Genomic DNA, 16,694 nt, shown 5'->3' with positions numbered 1-16,694 from the left:
GTGGCTTAGTGTCAGTGTGGATGATTGCACCCCATTGTGAATGTACTTAATGCCCCTGAGCAGCGCGCCTAAAATGATTGATTTTACATTATGTGTATTTACCACAATAAAGTTACATTTAAAATATGAATGAAGAAGCAGTTCTGGCCTAGTGCTTCTAACCCTGGCTCTGCCAGGCTGTCGGCCATGTGATCTGGCACAGAGGAGCCAATTCTCCAAGCTGTTTCTTCATGTGTAAACGCAGACTAAGGATGTTTGAAGATTAAGTGAAGAATTGTGTGCAGAATGCCTGATACAGAACCGGGTGAGGATAAACACCATGAGTGTCTTCTCTCAGTACTGTCAAATTGTGATCTTCTTGGACGGAGGGTCTGTGCCATTGTCACTGTCCTCTGGGTGCTTAATCCAGTAGTTGCTCGCTGCCTGGCTAAGCCCAACCTCCACACCTCCCTCAAGTGAGATCTAAGAACGCATGGAGATCCCCCAAGCCTCCTTAGCGTTTTTATGAAAATGCTAAGAAATTCTCACCAAGCATACAGAGTATGGAATGTTCATTGACATGGTTCCAGATTTCGTTTCGCATTCAACCCTTAAGAAACTCTCAGGAAAGGAAAGGAAAGGAAAGGAAAGGAAAGGAAAGGAAAGGAAAGGAAAGGAAAGGAAAGAAAGAAACTCTCAGGGCTGGCCAAACAGCTCAACAGATTAAAGTGCCTGCTTAGGCAGATACAGGGGCCGGGAGTTCAATCCCCTGGCCTGCAATGCTGGCCCCGTCCCTGCCCCCCGCGGTGTGCTGAGATGGCAATTGAGACTGGGCATGGTGACACATGCCTGTAATCTCAGCACTTAGGAGGCTGTAAACAGGCGAATCACTACCAGTCCGATCTATGCAGTGAGACCCTGTACATCCTGTCCTAAATATAAAAAAAAAAAAACCAAACCACAAAAAACAAAACAAAACAAAAAAAACTCTCAGTGTTTTAGTAAAGTGCCAAAGAAAAATATCCACACTTATCTGAAAAGCAATTAAAATATTTCTCCCTTTTCCAACTATGCATAAGAGGATAGAATTTTTTCATTATACTTCAGCCCAAAGATCATATTGTAGCAAATACAAGAATCTATTCTTGTTTTATTCATCTCATTAGGAAAAAGATTATAAAATATGACTAAAGTTACTTTTCACAGTAATTTTTTGCAATATTTTAGTTTTTTTGGATGCAAGGTCTCACTATGCAGCTCAGACCCATAGTGATCTTCCTGATTTCTGCTTCCCTAGTGCTGGGATTACAGGCGTGCACCACCACGCCCAGCTCCATCGCCAGCTCAGCGTGCCCAGTGGCAGGGCTGGCTCTGCATGCAGTACCAGGGATGGAACCCTGGCCCCTGAGCTTACCTTAGCAAGCACTTAGTCTGCTGAACTATCTCACTGGCCCTTTTTTGCAATATTATAATTTTGCATTGTTTATATCTTACGTTAATATTAGTGGATAAAAATTTATTCATTTTTTAATGAAAAAAATCATAACAAAATACTAGAAGAATAACAATAATACATTTTTTTAAAGTACTTTTATTTATTTATTTTTTACTTTTTTAAAATTTTTTTGGAGGAACCAGGGATTGAACTCAGACCCTTGCGCTTGCCAGGGAAGCCTTATTTCTACTGAGCCATTTCCCCAGCCCCAACAATAATACATTGAATAACAATAATACATTATTGTCATTGTTATGTACTTGATACAGAGTCTCACTATGCAGCTGGGACTTGCGATGATCCTCCTGTTTTCAGCTTCTCCAGAGCTGAGATTATAGGTGTGTGCCACCATGCTGGCTCTACATTGCATGTTATTATCTTCAAAGTAGTTATTCAGACTACAAGATATGGGCATTTAAAAAAATTCTCAAAATGATATTAGTAAGACTTTGCTTTTCAATGAGCTATGAGAACCTAATATCATAACTATCTTATAATTTTTTCCCTTTTTCCTTACTTTCTTTCCTCTTTCCCCCAGCCAAGTTCCTCTTTCCTTTTGAATAATTTCTTCCCATTTTGCAAGATCATTGTACATTTTGGTCCTTATTTACTCTCAGTTTCTCACATCAGTGACACAACATAATGTTTACACGTGTAAGTCAGATTTCTTTCACTTATGAGTATAAAATCAGTGGTACTTAAAACTTTTCCATTTATCACCCCCCACAGCGCACACACTGGAGACTGAGTCCGAAGCCTTACACGGAATTACATCTCCACCTGTTTTTATTTGAGAGTTATTGCTACATCTTGCCAACCTGCCCAGGCTGGACTCAAACTTTCAATCCTCCCACCTCTACCTGTGGAGGAGGTGGGATTATAGGCAGGAGCCATTGTGCCCAGTTTGCTTTAGTTTCTAACATGGTAAACACTGATGAACATAACCCATGCAGTGTTCTTTGGGGTTCATAATAATTTTTAAAATAATTTGTATTAGAGTAAAGCGGTCCTGAGATCAAACCGTTTGGGAAGGGCTCTCTTCATCTCATGTGGGACAGCTGGCTTGCAGCATGTGTTTTAATGCTTCATGGGCAAGGTGGATCCCACGTCCCAGAGCAGCTTCTATCTTGGGACCATTCTACCTGCTAAGCTCTGGCAGTGAGTCACGGATCTGTCTCTCGGCTGGTGGTCTCCCACCGATGGCTGTCAGACTCACTCCTTGGCTTCCTGCTCGGCAGTTTATTCCGCTCCTGACCGGGAAGACAGTTGCTGATTGGTCTTTGTGGTGCTCCCCGGAGCAATCTCCCTTTCCTTGCTGACTGCAGTAGTATGTGTCTTTCTGAGTCAGCCAGAGATTTGCAGCAAGCATCGGCAGGCCAGATAACGCACAGCCGCTGCTCCAGGAGCCAGAGGGTTATCTCCAGCCTTGCAGCAAACTGGAGAAATTCATGTTGTTACTATTTTTCCCAGTAAGGTAACTTGTCCATTCTAAATCACACATGCTTATTAAGGAAAATTAGATAAAGTTACAAAAAGAACTTTAAAAAGGAAAATTTGGTCATGATTAGCCTTGACTTTCTTTTCATTTATGTAGTTGGTACAAGGTCTCACTACACAGCTCGGACTCATGATGAGCCTTCTGTTTTGGCCTCCCCAGCGCTGGGATTACAGGTGTGCAGCACCACCTCTGGACTTGGTCACCGGCTCAGCCAGCCCTGGGGGTGGGGCCGGCACAGCATGCGGATTGGGGATGGAACCCTGGTCCCTGCGCTCGCCAAAGCAGGCACTTAGTCTGCTGAGCTATCTCGCCGGCCCTCTAGCCTTGACTTTCTTGTCTTGGCATCTTTCACTTTCAAGTTCACTCCAATACATTCTTTTCTTTTCTTTTCTTTTTTCTTTTTTTCTTTTTTTTTTTTTTGCGGAACCGGGGATTGAACTCAGGCCCTTGCACTTGCCAGGGAAGCACTTATTCCACTGAGCCATCTCCCCGGCCCCCTTTTCTTTCTTTCTTTCTTTTTTTTTAAGACAGGGTCTCACCATGTAGTTCGGGCTGGCCTCAAACTTGCTGTGTTGCTTAGGCTGGCCTTGAACTCGTAGTAATCATCCTGCCTCAGCCTCCCGAGAGCTGGGATCACAGGTGTGTGCCACCATGCCCAGCCCAAATACATTCTTTTCAAACAATCCCTGTGGCAGTGTGTACTGTGCTGGCCTCCTAGGTCTTGGGGCTTGCTCGGTGGCTGCGTGGAGGGAGGCAGCTGGTGGTCAGGACAGTCCTATGGGCAGCTGAGGGGAGCCCTGGGAGGGAACAGGAGTGGTCGTGGCCTTCGCTGTCTGAAGGATCTGTAGGCCATGCCCCTTCCAGCTATGTGGAGTCAGGGTGGACACAGAATGCTACAGCTGTGGTTGGTAAATTCCCTCCTGTATTTTTTAAATGGTAAAATATGAAGTCCCTCCAGAAATTCTATTTCTGAGAACCTGTCTTAAAAGAATGGTGAGAGACTTAGACAGCATAATGTGTCTGTCATTATTCATAAAACTTGGAAACAATTAGTTTCAAAACTCTGAATGTGAATTCTGGGCTGGTTAAAAATAATAGACATTTACAAGGTCTTTTTAATGACTTAGGAAAATTATCAACAGAATTTTTGTAGTCTCTGATATGCCTGATGCCTGGCTTACAGTTTCTAAGTAAACATTTCTTGATTATGAACTGAAAAGCATGAGTCCAAGGATGGTGGCATATGCCCGTAATCCCAGCACTAGGGAGGCAGAAAACAGGAGGATCACTCCGAGTCTGAGCTGCATAGTGAGACCCTACACACACACACACACACACACACACACACACACACACAAAGAACTGAAAAGCGACATGCAGGCATGGCGGCACACGCTTGTAATACTCAGGAGGCTGAGTCAGGGGGATCACTGCCTAGGCAACACCGTTAGTTGAGAGAGGAAGGCCAGCAGCCTAGGCAACATTGTTAGTTGGAGGCCAGCTTGGACTACACAGCAAGACTCTGTCTCAAAACAGAACGAAACAAAACAAAAAACCATTTAGGGAGACAGTGTGAGGAAGAGCTTATCCTAATAGCACCAATATGTGTCATCAGAAAAGAGCTATCATTGTGAAAACACTTCGAAATGACCAGCGGGCTCAGATGTCAGTAGGTGCCCAGCTCAGAGGAGGGGAATCTGCTTTGCACAAAGCAAAGAGAAGGGTTTGGTTTATTCTGAAAAGGAGAAGAAAAGATAACGCTATTGCTCAGGGCTCTTGTAACCTTTAAGGAGAGAAACTGAATTCAATCTGGTTAAAAACAACAACAATGAAAAACCACCCAAACACCACCACCACAGGCATCTAGTTAGACACGCTCAGATTCAGAGACTGAGGCTTTGTCCATAGTACTTGAACTCTGGTGGGATCGGTCTCTTTGTACTGCCCAGCCTGTTGGTCAGCTCCTGGACTCACCTGATTGGCCCACCTCAGCCGCCTGAGTGCTTTCCACACTTGGATTTTCCTTCATAATTCACCTCTCCCCCTTTTCTCTTGCTTCCTCCCCTCCGCCCCCAGTGCTGGATATTAAATTCAGGCCCTCACACTGAGTGAGCGATATATTCTCTCACTCTTGCTCTTGCTCTCAGTGTGTGTGTGTGTGTGTGTGTGTGTGTGCGTGTGTGTCTCATCTCTGTCTCTGCCTCTCTGTCTCTTTCTCTGTCTCTCTGTCTCTATCTCTTTCTCCATCTGTCTCTGTCTCTCTGTCTCTCTGTTTCTTTCTTTCTCTGTCTGTCTCTGTCTCTCCGTCGCTCTGTCTCTCTGTCTCTGTCTGTCTGTCTGTGTCTGTCTCTCTGTCTCTGTCTATCTCTCTCTGTCTCTCTCTCTGTCTCTCTCTCTGTCTGTCTGTCTCTCTCTCTCTCTGATCTTGCTAAGTTTCCCAGGCTGGGCTAAACTTGAGATCCTTTTGCCTCACTCTTGCCTCACCTTCTTAAAGCACTGGCATTCAGGGATGCACCATGAAGCCTGGCTTGTAATTCACTCTTTTTTTTTTTTTTTGTAATTCACTCTTGAGTAGGCCCTGTGGTGGCAAAGATGGCCACTAGCAATGTGACCTTTCTGCCAGTGACCTCTGGGCTAGGAGTCTTTTGCTCACCAACAATCCCCACACATTTCTCCCCGAACAGAGTGACCATGGGATTCCCTGATGGTCTGGGATTGGCCACTCTTTTGGAACACTGGAACAGCATGGGTCAGCCCTGTTGAGAGAAAGGGTAAAAAAGGCAAAGGCAAAATGTTGCTTATTACCAGAGAAGAGGCACACAGAGTCAGTGAGTTGTTGGGCAGACACAGAGAAGAGGCCCACAGGGGCAGTGAAGGGAAGAGAAGGAAGGAAGCCACATGATGGATGGGGCATGGGGCCAGGGAAGGGTCCTGCGGTGACCATGATCCTTCCGCTTGGAATTGCCTGCTTTGCTATGATGTGATTCTTCCTGAATGTCTTCTTCATGTCCCAGATTCTCAGCAAATTCTACTAACTTGACACCTGCTCTGCATGAGTGGTGTCTGGTGAAAATTGAAGGAGCTATGCTTTGAATCTGGGTCCACACTGCAATGTAGAGGAAGAGGTGGAGAGCCAGTAAGTCCAGAGGCGAGGAGGCAGTATACTAGAAGGCTTCTGGGAAGGACTGACATCTTGAGGAGGGCTTTGGGTTTTCATGAGATGTGGAATGGGTAGAGAGGAGACCGAGACAATTATAAATCTTTTTAAGGTTGGAGGATCCTTTTAAAGATTCCAAGTTACATAGACTCAGCTTTGTTATATGAATTCTGTGTTCATGAGTTTTCATCTTTATGAAATATCTAATTTTTCCAAGCTAGAGAACTTCTTTCACTCACCACGGTCAAAGCTTGCTTACCTCACACACACATTCAGAGGCCTTCCAGCTACTTTCAGAGACAAATGAGGACATAGAGAATGGAAGCGCTGGCTGATGTAGGATGGTGAATAGGTCAGGTTGTTGCCTATAAGTCAAGAGTTCTTTTGCCTGATTGAGACAGAAATCATGAACTTGCAATGTGCAATTCATGGCTAGTGGACCTGGCCTTTCAGTGACAATGGCTACATGCCCTTGATTTGCAGCTCTGGGCCCCCACTAGTTGACCCCGGCTAATGCTGGAAGCCACTGGTTGATTCTGACATTTACTGCTCCCTGATCTTCACTGGCTGCTGGTCTCTAGATCTTTTTAGAACTAATAGCCCCAAGAGTTTATAGCAACTGTCTATCCACAATGCTTGGGATAAAAATCCCAAGTAGGTCTGTAAGAATTTCTGAGCCCACACTACCTGAGAAATAAGCCACAAATAGATTTAAAGGACCACAGGAGCAAAGACTTATTGGAGCAAGGCCTGTTCTGCAGAATAGGACGATCAATGCGCAAGAGAGACCCCTGTTAGACCAATTCAGAAGTGCAAGGGGTGTCCTGGTTACACAATAGCTGTAGGTTTCAGGCAGGTCCTCAGTTGAGCTGGTGATTAGTCCAAATTGGTCTCAACTTGTCTTTCAGACTGAGCCTACTGAATGGTCCAAATTAAACTCTACTGTTCAGTTCAAATTCAAGCCAGGTTCGCTTAGGGAGGATGTCTTCTGACGCTGGTGCTCGGTACCCTGCGTAATGACAGCTGTCAGGTGGTATACTGCAGAATGCCAGGAGACGGGGCTGCTTGACTGAGGGCTGTTGTGTCTGCAAAAAAAATGGCAGGACCCAAGCCGGAAAGTCTTTAGGAGGGTTACCTGTGTTAAATGTGGTTTATTTAGAGTCTGGGGATGTTAATAATGTCCTGGATTCCTCCCTGCCCCCTGCTCTTTCTGCAGAGAAGTGGCAATGTGGAATGACCTGGAGCCAGGGAGGGCCGTTGCAGCCCACAGCCCAGGCGTAGCTCTCCTCTGAGCCCCGGTGAACAGCCTAAGGTAACCCTACCGGCGGCAGGAGACATGGAGGAAAACATCTCAGTCCACTCTCTGCAGCCCAGTGGGGCAGCAAGGAAGCAAGGGGGAGGGGTGTGGTGCTGCGGCCAATCCACGTCCATCTGGAAACTAGGGAATCGGGCACATCCGTCCATCTCCAGGTAGGTATGAGAGGTTGAGGCAGCCAGACTTTTGACCAAGCATATCCATTCTGTTCTTAGAAGCTGAAAAGTTAAAAAGGGTGTGTAAGGGTTGGGGAGATAGCTCAGTGGCATAGCACCTGCCTGGCAAGCACAAGGTCGTGAGTTCGAATAAAGTGTGTGTGTGTGTGTGTGTGTGTGTGCACGTGTGTGTGCATGTGTGGTGGCAGCACACACAAATTTAGTGTTTTAAGAGGTGATATGAACCCAGAGCCCACAGGAGCTCGCTGAAACTTGTTTTTATTACATTTATAGGTTATATTTCCTAGTGAGCGTAGCAGTTAAATAAAGTCTTAGAAGATGTCTAAAAATAGAAGAATTCTTGCTTTTACAGAGATTACTATTATGGTGAAAAACCCCCAACATACTTTCATGTGAAAGCTCGTGCAGTCAGAAAATATAACCGGACAGTGTACCAAGCAGGAATCAGAGGGCAGAGTGAGGGAGAGTCTTTTGCTGTTGTTGATCTTGCTCTTCTGAGGTACCGAGTAGCTTTGTCCCTGGCAATAGAGCACAACCGACGCCCTACATGTTGCTGAGTTGAGACGCACTTCCACACATAGGTGCAGGCAAAGGCTTCCTGATCAGAACTCCAATAGCAGAGGAGATGACGGCAAGAATCAACAAATAGGATTACATTAAAATTTTAAAGCTGCACAGCAAAGGAAACAATACCAAAGTGAAGAGACAGCTTGCAGAATGGGATCTTGCCAGCTACTCATCCAACAGAAGATTAATGTCCAAGATATATTTAAAAAACTGGAATACAACATCAAACAAACAAGAATAATACAAACAGTAACTGGAAAAATGAAAAATAGTCACGCCTCAAAATTAGTACAACAGCTAAAAAGTATATGAAAAAGTGCCCAACCTATTTAGCCAGCAGGGAAATGCAAGTCAAAAGTACATTTAGAGTGTAACATACGGGGCCAGGGAGATGGCTCAGTAGAATAAGCTGTTCCCTGGCAAGTGCAAGGTCCTGAGTTCAATCCCTGGTTCTGGAAAGAAAAAAATCTCTCTAGAATGTAACATACAATTTATTTGGGAGTTTAAGAGCAAAGGCCAAGGAGTGTGTGTGTGTGTGTGTGTGTGTGTGTGTGAAAGCAGGAGGAAGGGAAAGAAATTAGGCAAAAATAAGTACTTATTATTTGATTTTGTTTATATGAAATTCTAGAACAGACAAATGTAATTATAGTTACAATAAGCATATTATTTTGATTGCTGGGGTTTGACTGCAACAGGCATAAGGGAACTTCCTGGATTAGATAGGATTTATTAATGGTTACAAAGATACAAACATTGTCATAACTCATGAAACTAACCACTTAAAAGGAGTGTACTAAATTATGTTTTCTATGTAACTTATATTTCAATAAAGTTGATTTTAAAGCTTGAGCAAAAGACCCGGATAGACACTTCACACACACACACACACACACACAATCCAAGAGACCAATATATTGATGTACAGGTGTCAACCTCATTAGTAATCAAAATAGTACAAGTTACCTTTTTGGTTCTGAGCAGCACTGAGGTGGTAGACAAAGTCACCTTATGAAAGGAGGTAGAAAGGGAGCTAAGAAGAAAGTGACTGATCCATTTTCTAAGGAAGATTGTTATGATGTGAAGGCCCCAGCTATGTTCAATACAAACAATATTAGAGAACCACTAGTCACTGGAACTCAAAGAACTAACATTACATCGGTAGGCACAAGGCCACATGTGTGAAGCAAGCCTTCTGGATCTGCAGAATGATGACGTTGCTAATTATTCTTTATTTTTTTTTGGTAAAAAACAATAGATACAGAAGACTTCTATGCTCAGCACCAGGGAGCTTGCCAAATCCAGAAGATGATGGAAATCAAGACCTCAGAAGTGTAGACAAATGGCGTGCAGGAAGTGGTCAATAAATTGATTCCACCCAAAGGGGGAAAGACACTACAAAAGCTTATCAGTCTATTCATCCTCTCCATGATATCTTCATCAAAAAAGTGATGATGCTGAAGAAGCCCAAGTATGAATTGTGAAAACTTCCTAGTGAAAGTACTAGCTCTGGAAAAACTACTTGGGGGAGACTGGTGCTAACGTTGAGCGAGCTGGTGGATTTGAACCACCAGTCCCAGAGTCTGGTTAAAATTCAGATTTTTAACAATGACAAAATCCTATTTGTGATGGGAAAAAAGAATGCAAATTAAACCAAGAAAACAATATCTTTATATATTACCCAGAATGAGAAAGAAACAAAGACTGATAAAACCAGGTATTAGTGATGATGAAGAATAATTGAAATTTTTATACATTGCTGGAAAGAACACAAATCAGTTCAATTATTTTGGAAATGGGTTTGGCATTATCTACTAACATTAGCTTATAAGGTGAGACTATAAGTAAAACAACTAGTTTGTGGCAAATACTTCTGGTACTTGTCTCTTAGTCCATGCGTAAGTTGTGCAGCTGCAGTGAACAGGGCCAGCTCTCGTGGTGCCAGTGTGTCACCTCATGTCCATCTCTTATCTTCCCTTAGTCTGCCTCAGGGGTTCTCTGGTGCCTGTGGTAGCCTGCTACCTAGACTTGCAGGCTCGGCTCCAATATCCAGGGGAGAAGTCCTGGGACAGTCTTCTTCCAATGAGGAATGCAATCTAGTGGACAGAAGCTGTTACAGTTTACATCCAGAATGCCCTCCGCACACTCACGCATTCAGAGGTGGTGGATCACTGGCGGTGTGACCTGTCAGGGCATATTCCTGTCCCTGGCCCCACCCCTCTCCTTCTGCTTCCTGGCTGCCATGGGTGTGAGCAACCATACTCTGCTAGGCCCTTCCACTATTCTTTGGAGCCAGATGAACATGGTCTAAGCCCATCCTGCAGCCGGTGACAAGCGGGCGCTCTTCCTGTAACTCACAGGAGGCAGGAATTTTGTCCCAGTGGTAGGAAAATGACTACCACAAAATCTGCCATCTCCAGATGGTCTCTTCTGGGAGGCATGCTGCGTGCTTCTCGGAGGTCTGGTGGAAGTGAGACCTTCAGTAACATTTTCTCCATTGGCTTTTCCTTTTCCCTATCCCACTTTTGTTTTCTGGGGTCATTTCTAAGTAAACAACTTGCTGCCAAGCATTTCTCAAGGCCTCTGATTTTTGAGAGACTCAAAGTTAGGTAATTGTGCCAAGGGCGACCCTACACCTCAGGATAGGGTTCTGCCACTAAGGCACCAGTCGTTGGCAACAAGGACACCACTGCTGACCACTGGGCAGCAGACATACTCTACTGTCATAATGACCAAGGCTCACAAGTTCAAGCCCAGGCTGGACAGCTCAAAATAGTGTGGGGCTGTAGCTCAATGCAGATGCCCTGGGTTCAATCCCCAGTATGAGAAAAGAAAGAAAGAAAAGAAGGCTCTTTATTTGTTGGGAGAATATAAATGGAAGGACTACATTAAATTATGCAACAGCCTTAGCATAGCGAGTCTCAACCTTTTACTCATTATTGCCTTTTTAAAAAAATGTATTTAGTACAGGGGCTGCAGGGTCTCACTACACAGATTGGACTTGTAGTTATCCTTCCTTTTTTTCAGCCTCCCAAGAGCTGGGATTACAGGCACAGGCCACTATGCCCAGTCTCAATCGCTGTCTCAGCGTGGCCCGGGGCTGGGGCTGGCACGGCAGGCTGGGGATCGAACCCCCTGCCCCTTCATTATTGCCTTTCTAGGGAGGAAAAATACTGTCTTCCCAGCCAGAGAAATGAAGTGCTAGTAAGACTTTTCTCAAATAGTACTGCACTTAAGAGGCCACAAACCACTGTAATACCTAAAACTCCTTTGCTTACCTGAGCCCCGATTTCCATTCTCTTGGGAAAGACCCCACTGCAGAAGTCTGATCTAGGCGGTGAGTGGCATGAAGACAATGTCAATTATTGTATAGGGTTGGCTGGGCTTTGTTAAGAATCTTAAAAGCCTTGAGGAAAGAGAATTCCTGGCTTAGGTCATTCACCTATCAATTTAAGACACTGTGTGAAATCCAGAAGACCTCCCTTCTCCATAAAAGATTTTTAAAGCTTCTCTCCTTCTCCTTCTCCTCCTCCTCCGCCACCTCCTCTTCCTTTTTTGAGTGTAGGGCACTTTTATTTCTTTACTGATCCTTGCAATGGTGGGTGACACTGCAGGGCCACCTTGGGGCCTCTTCTCCAGAGCCCTGGCCCTGGGCCGCCTGCGCTTCCCTCTGCTCCCAGTGCTTCTTTTGCTGCAGCAGCCACTGCTCACGTTCAAACTCCTCCATGCGCTGCACACAGTCGAGGTGCTCGCAGTAGTCCCAGGTGTGCTGCTCAAGCTTGCAGGCCAGGACGGGGTGGTGCGCACAGTAGTCCTGCCCCTTGAGCGTCAGCTGTGCATCACTCATCTCCTGCTGTGTGGCCACCATCAGGCGTTCCTTCCGGATAGGGAAGCCATGGTCTGGCGGGAAAGAGGGCATCTGCAGCGGGTCGGGCTCCACTGAGGCATCGCCAAGGCATCGTCGGGCCAGGTGGGCCTCCATGGCTGCGCCAGCTTCTCTCCTTCTGCAGTAGATAGTTGACTGTGCCGAACGTGAAGCCCAGAACATGGTAGTGAAGGCTTGAGAGATGGCTCGGGTGTCTGCCTGCCTAAGGTCAGGTTTTCTGCTGGTAGGAAAGACTCTGAAAGGAGATGCACATGTTTGGATGGACCCATACACCTGCAAGTTTGCCCCTCCCGCCTACTGACATAAAGCAGCCCTATTCTTGACTGGAGACTGTATTAGTTTTCTGTGGATGAGGTAACAAATGATCACACTGTAGTATCTTAAAACACTATACATTTATATCTTAAAAAGTCTGAAATGGATGGTAGGCTATAGTCAAGGCATTGGTCAGGATGTTAGTTTCTGGAACTTCAAAAGAGGACTTCTTTTCTTGCCTCTTCAATCTCCTGAATTCTGCTCCCAAGAGCAGAGTCTTCATCTCAAAACCTTAGTTTAATAGATGTAATTTAATTTGATACATATAAAATCCTTTTTGTCATGTAAGGTACCACACTCAGATTTCTCAGGGATCAAATGTGAACATTTTGGAAGAACTATTTATTATTATGCCTACCAGGGAGACCACACAAAGATGGTTTAGATTTGGGGCTGGGGAGATATCTCGGCAGTCTAAGTGCCTGCGTGGCAAGCACAAGGACCCAGGGTGGATGCCTGGCATCATATGCTGCACTGGCTTCTCACTGTGACAGCCCCTGAAACCGAGAGCAAGGCGGCTCACACCTGTAATCCCAGCACTAGGGAGGCTGAAACTGGAGGATCACTGCGAATCTGAGCTCCAAATAAATAAATAAATCTTTAAAAAAAAAAGATGGTCTAGATTAAAATCAATTTACTGGTTTACCATTTTTCCTAAAAAATGTATTTGGTTATTACAGAGTCTTACTACGCAGCTAGTACTCATAGTGATCCTCCTTTTTTCAGCCTTCCCAGCACTGGGATTATAGGCATGCGCCACCGCAGCCAGGCCTGGACTCTGGCCGGCTCAGCCTACCCTGGATGCAGGGCTGGTGCAGCATGTGGCGCCAGGGATCGAACTGTGGTCCCTGCGCAGGCCTAAGCTTGCCCAAGCAGGTGCTTTAGTCTGCTGAGCTATCTCGCCAGCCCCTGGTTTATGATCTTAAGTTACTGTACTCCTCTGTGCCCCAGTTTCCTCAACAAGACAGAGGGAAGAACAGTAGTATCCACCTCCAAGAGTTGTTTAGAGATCTAAGGAGACAGTGTTTGTGAAGTGTTCAAAACATTATGTGCCGTTTAGTATGCTAGGAATTTACTGGATACCATTTAACAACAGATTGATCGCCACCATGTCAAGAAGCACTAGCGGCTGGGGATAAGGGTAGGAAGATGACCTCTTCTCAAGGCAAGGAAGGAGTCATTACCAAATACAGCTACTAACTCCCCTACCAGATGCTTACAAGACATGAAAGTACTACAGGATTACAGCATACTAAGGCTCTGGGAAACTCCAGAAATATTAGTTGAATAAAAAGTGAATGTGATGTCTGAGTCCAGCTTTGTAGAATGAATAGGCAGTGGCCAGTCAGGGAGTGGAGAGCTTACAGTCCAGAGGCATAATACTTAAAAAAAATCCTTTATTTATTTATGTATTTATTTAATAGAGGATCTCACTGCACAGCTCAGACTCATAGTGATCCTCCTGTCTCAGCCTCCCCAGCGCTGGGATTACAGGTGTGTGCCACCATGCCTGGTTTCAGTGGCTGGCACAGTAGGCCAGGGGTTCTGAGGCTGGCACGACATGCAGTATCAGGTACTGAACCTCAGTCATTCTGCTTGCCAGGCAGGCGCTCAGACCACTGAACAGTCTCCCTAGCCCCCGAGGCATATTTCAGTATTGCTGGAGTAAAAGATTCAGTGTAAGATAAAGCTAGAAAGGTTGGTGTAAGCAGCTAGGTGGAAAATGCCAAGTTAAGGAGTTTGAACTTTTTTCTTGGAAGCAATGAAAGCATCTCAAAAAGTGCTTCAACAGGGCTGGGGAGATAGCTCAGTGGTCTAAGTGCCTGCATGGCAAGTATAAGGACCTGAGTTCAATCCCAGGTACTGCATGCCGTGCCAGCCCCCAAACTCGTGTGGTGGCACATGCCTGTAATCCTAGCACTGGGGAGGCTGAGACAGGGGGATCATTATGAGTCCAAGCTGCATAGCAAGACCTTGTACCACATAAATAAATTAATTAAAAAACTTTTAAAAAGTGCTTCAACACAGAAGGATCTCAAGAGGTTTGTGGGTCTAAAAGATTTCTCTGCTGATGAGTGAGAGAAATAGATTTGATTTGGAGAGAAGTCTTTTGGGGTTAGTAGTAGTGAACAAAGGGAAGGCCAAGGGCTTAAAAACTATGTAGGACGTGCTACCTGCCTTGAAGACCAATTTAATATGGATATTGGCAGTGGAAGACGTGGCGATTTACATCTAGGTTTCTTGCTTTGGGATGGAGGTTCATTGGCTGAGATCAGGAAAACAGAGAAATCGGGGAAATCGACAAAAGTAATTTGCTCACATGCGAAGGAAAAACCGGGATGAGGAAAAGGAAGAAAGAAAGAAGGGAAAAAGATATATTTATGTCTGTATGCAGGATAGTTTCAATAACTGTACTGCTGATTTCTGCTGGTCTTTTGAAAGGAGCAGTTAATACTCAATTTTTTTCTTTTTATCTTTTTTTCAATTTCTTATAACTTTTGTTGTTGGTTTTTAAAAATGAAAACCAATTTTGCAGGTTTATATCTGGTATCCCAGACAACTAATTTGAAGAGAACATCATCCAATACAGCAACTACTGTTGAATTCCTATTACTGTTTAATGAAATTTTGTAACATTTCTAATGCCTTTAACTATTTTGTATTCTTAAATAGGCAACATTTGAAAGGGCTTAATACCTGCTAAACTACAGTTGCTACTGTGATAAAACAGAATTAGACTAGTTAAGAATACAGTACTTGAAGGAAGAACTAGGATGAGGAAAACGACAAAAGGGAAAAAGATATCTATGTCTATACGCAAGATAACTTGGATAATTGTATTGTTGATTTCTGCTGGTTTATTGAGGGGTGTAGTTAATACTTAATTTTTTTTCTATTTTTTTCTTCTCTTTAATTTCCTATAACTTTATTTATTTTATTTATTTATTTATTTATTTAGGCAGAACCGGGAATTGAACTCAGACCCTTGCGCTTGCCAGGAGAGTGCTTATTCCACTGAGCCATCTCCCTGGCCCCAATTTCTTATAACTTTAAAAAAAACATTTTTTTATTTATTTGGTACAGGGTTTCGCTATGCAGCTCCAACTCAGTGATCCTCCTGTGTCAACCTCCCCAGCGCTGGGATTATAGGTGTGCACCACCATGCCTGGTCCCAATAGCTGGCTCTGCGCGCCTGGGGTTCTGGGGCCAGCAGAGCACGCGGTACTGCAGGTCAAACCCGGGTCTTTGCGCTTGCCAGGCAGGCGCTTAGACCGCGGAACTATCTCTCTAGCCCATAACTTTTTTTTTTTAACTTATTTTGCATGTTTGTGTCTCGTAGTCTAGGCAACTGATTCGAAGATAACATTATGTAATACAACACCCATTTCGAATTCCTATTATTTTGTTTAGTGAGGTTTTGTATTGTGTGTAATTTTAACCATTTTGCATTCTCTTAGAAAAAAATAGAGAATACAGTACTTACTAGTATGAAAAAATATCTTATATACCCGAGCTCTGAAGCAAGGCAGTCTGATTCCAGGCTCTTGCTAAGAACGCTGTTTGGGACGTGTTGAGTTTGAGGACCGCAGCGCAGGGAAAGAAACACTGTTTGTAAGGTGTAAGTACAGAGCTGGAGTTTTGGATAAAGGTTTGGGCTGAAATCGCCTCCATGGAAGCTGAAAAACAGGAAAAGGTGCCGATTTGTCCGAGCCGCCCAGCGCAGCATCGCTTCGTCCCGCCCCTCCTCGAGCTCCTGCTGCGACTGGCACACTGAGAAGACACCAAAGGGACGTCCGGATCTGAGAACACGAGATCGGACAGTTTTCTGGACAGTTCTTGGCAAGGAGCTATCGAATGAGGCTTTGTAAACTGAAGAGGACTCCAAGCCCTGGGGGTAGCAGCATCCAGAGTACACCACGAAGTTTCCAGAATGCGTCCAAAAACCTTCCAGGGGGGCTGAAGAGACAGCTCAGTAGAATAAGCACTTGCCCGGCAAGAACAAGGGCCTGATTTCAATCGCTGGGAAAAACAAACAAACAAAAAAACCCGAAAACCTGCCAGGACAAAGGCCGCTTCGAAGCCGCCCGCCTCGGGACCGAGCGCAGGTGGAGAGCCGTGGTGACGCGAACTCGATGACGTCACACGCAGCCGGGTGATTCCCGGCCTCTTGCATCACGCGCCGATGACGTCACCGGGCGCCCCAGCCTCCCGCGCAGGCCGGCCAAGCTCGCGGAGGTTCGGCGGCACTCCCCGCCCCCTCCCACCTGCAGGGGGCGGGGCTGACCGGGCCGGCGGCGCCGCGGCTTCG

The 16,694-nt window shown here is 45.1% G+C and overlaps 1 pseudogene; it reads right to left on the bottom strand.

Annotated features, from left to right (window-relative positions):
• Nucleotides 1–11,764: 11,764 nt before the first annotated feature.
• On the bottom strand, nt 11,765–12,166 carry LOC101569457 (annotated as a pseudogene).
• Nucleotides 12,167–16,694: the final 4,528 nt, after the last annotated feature.

This window comes from Octodon degus, unplaced genomic scaffold, assembly GCF_000260255.1.
Source record: "Octodon degus isolate 3935 unplaced genomic scaffold, OctDeg1.0 scaffold00049, whole genome shotgun sequence".
Classification (NCBI taxonomy): Eukaryota; Metazoa; Chordata; class Mammalia; order Rodentia; family Octodontidae; genus Octodon; species Octodon degus.
The sequence above is the reverse complement of the archived record's forward strand: the minus strand, read 5'-3'. Positions and strand labels throughout refer to the sequence as shown.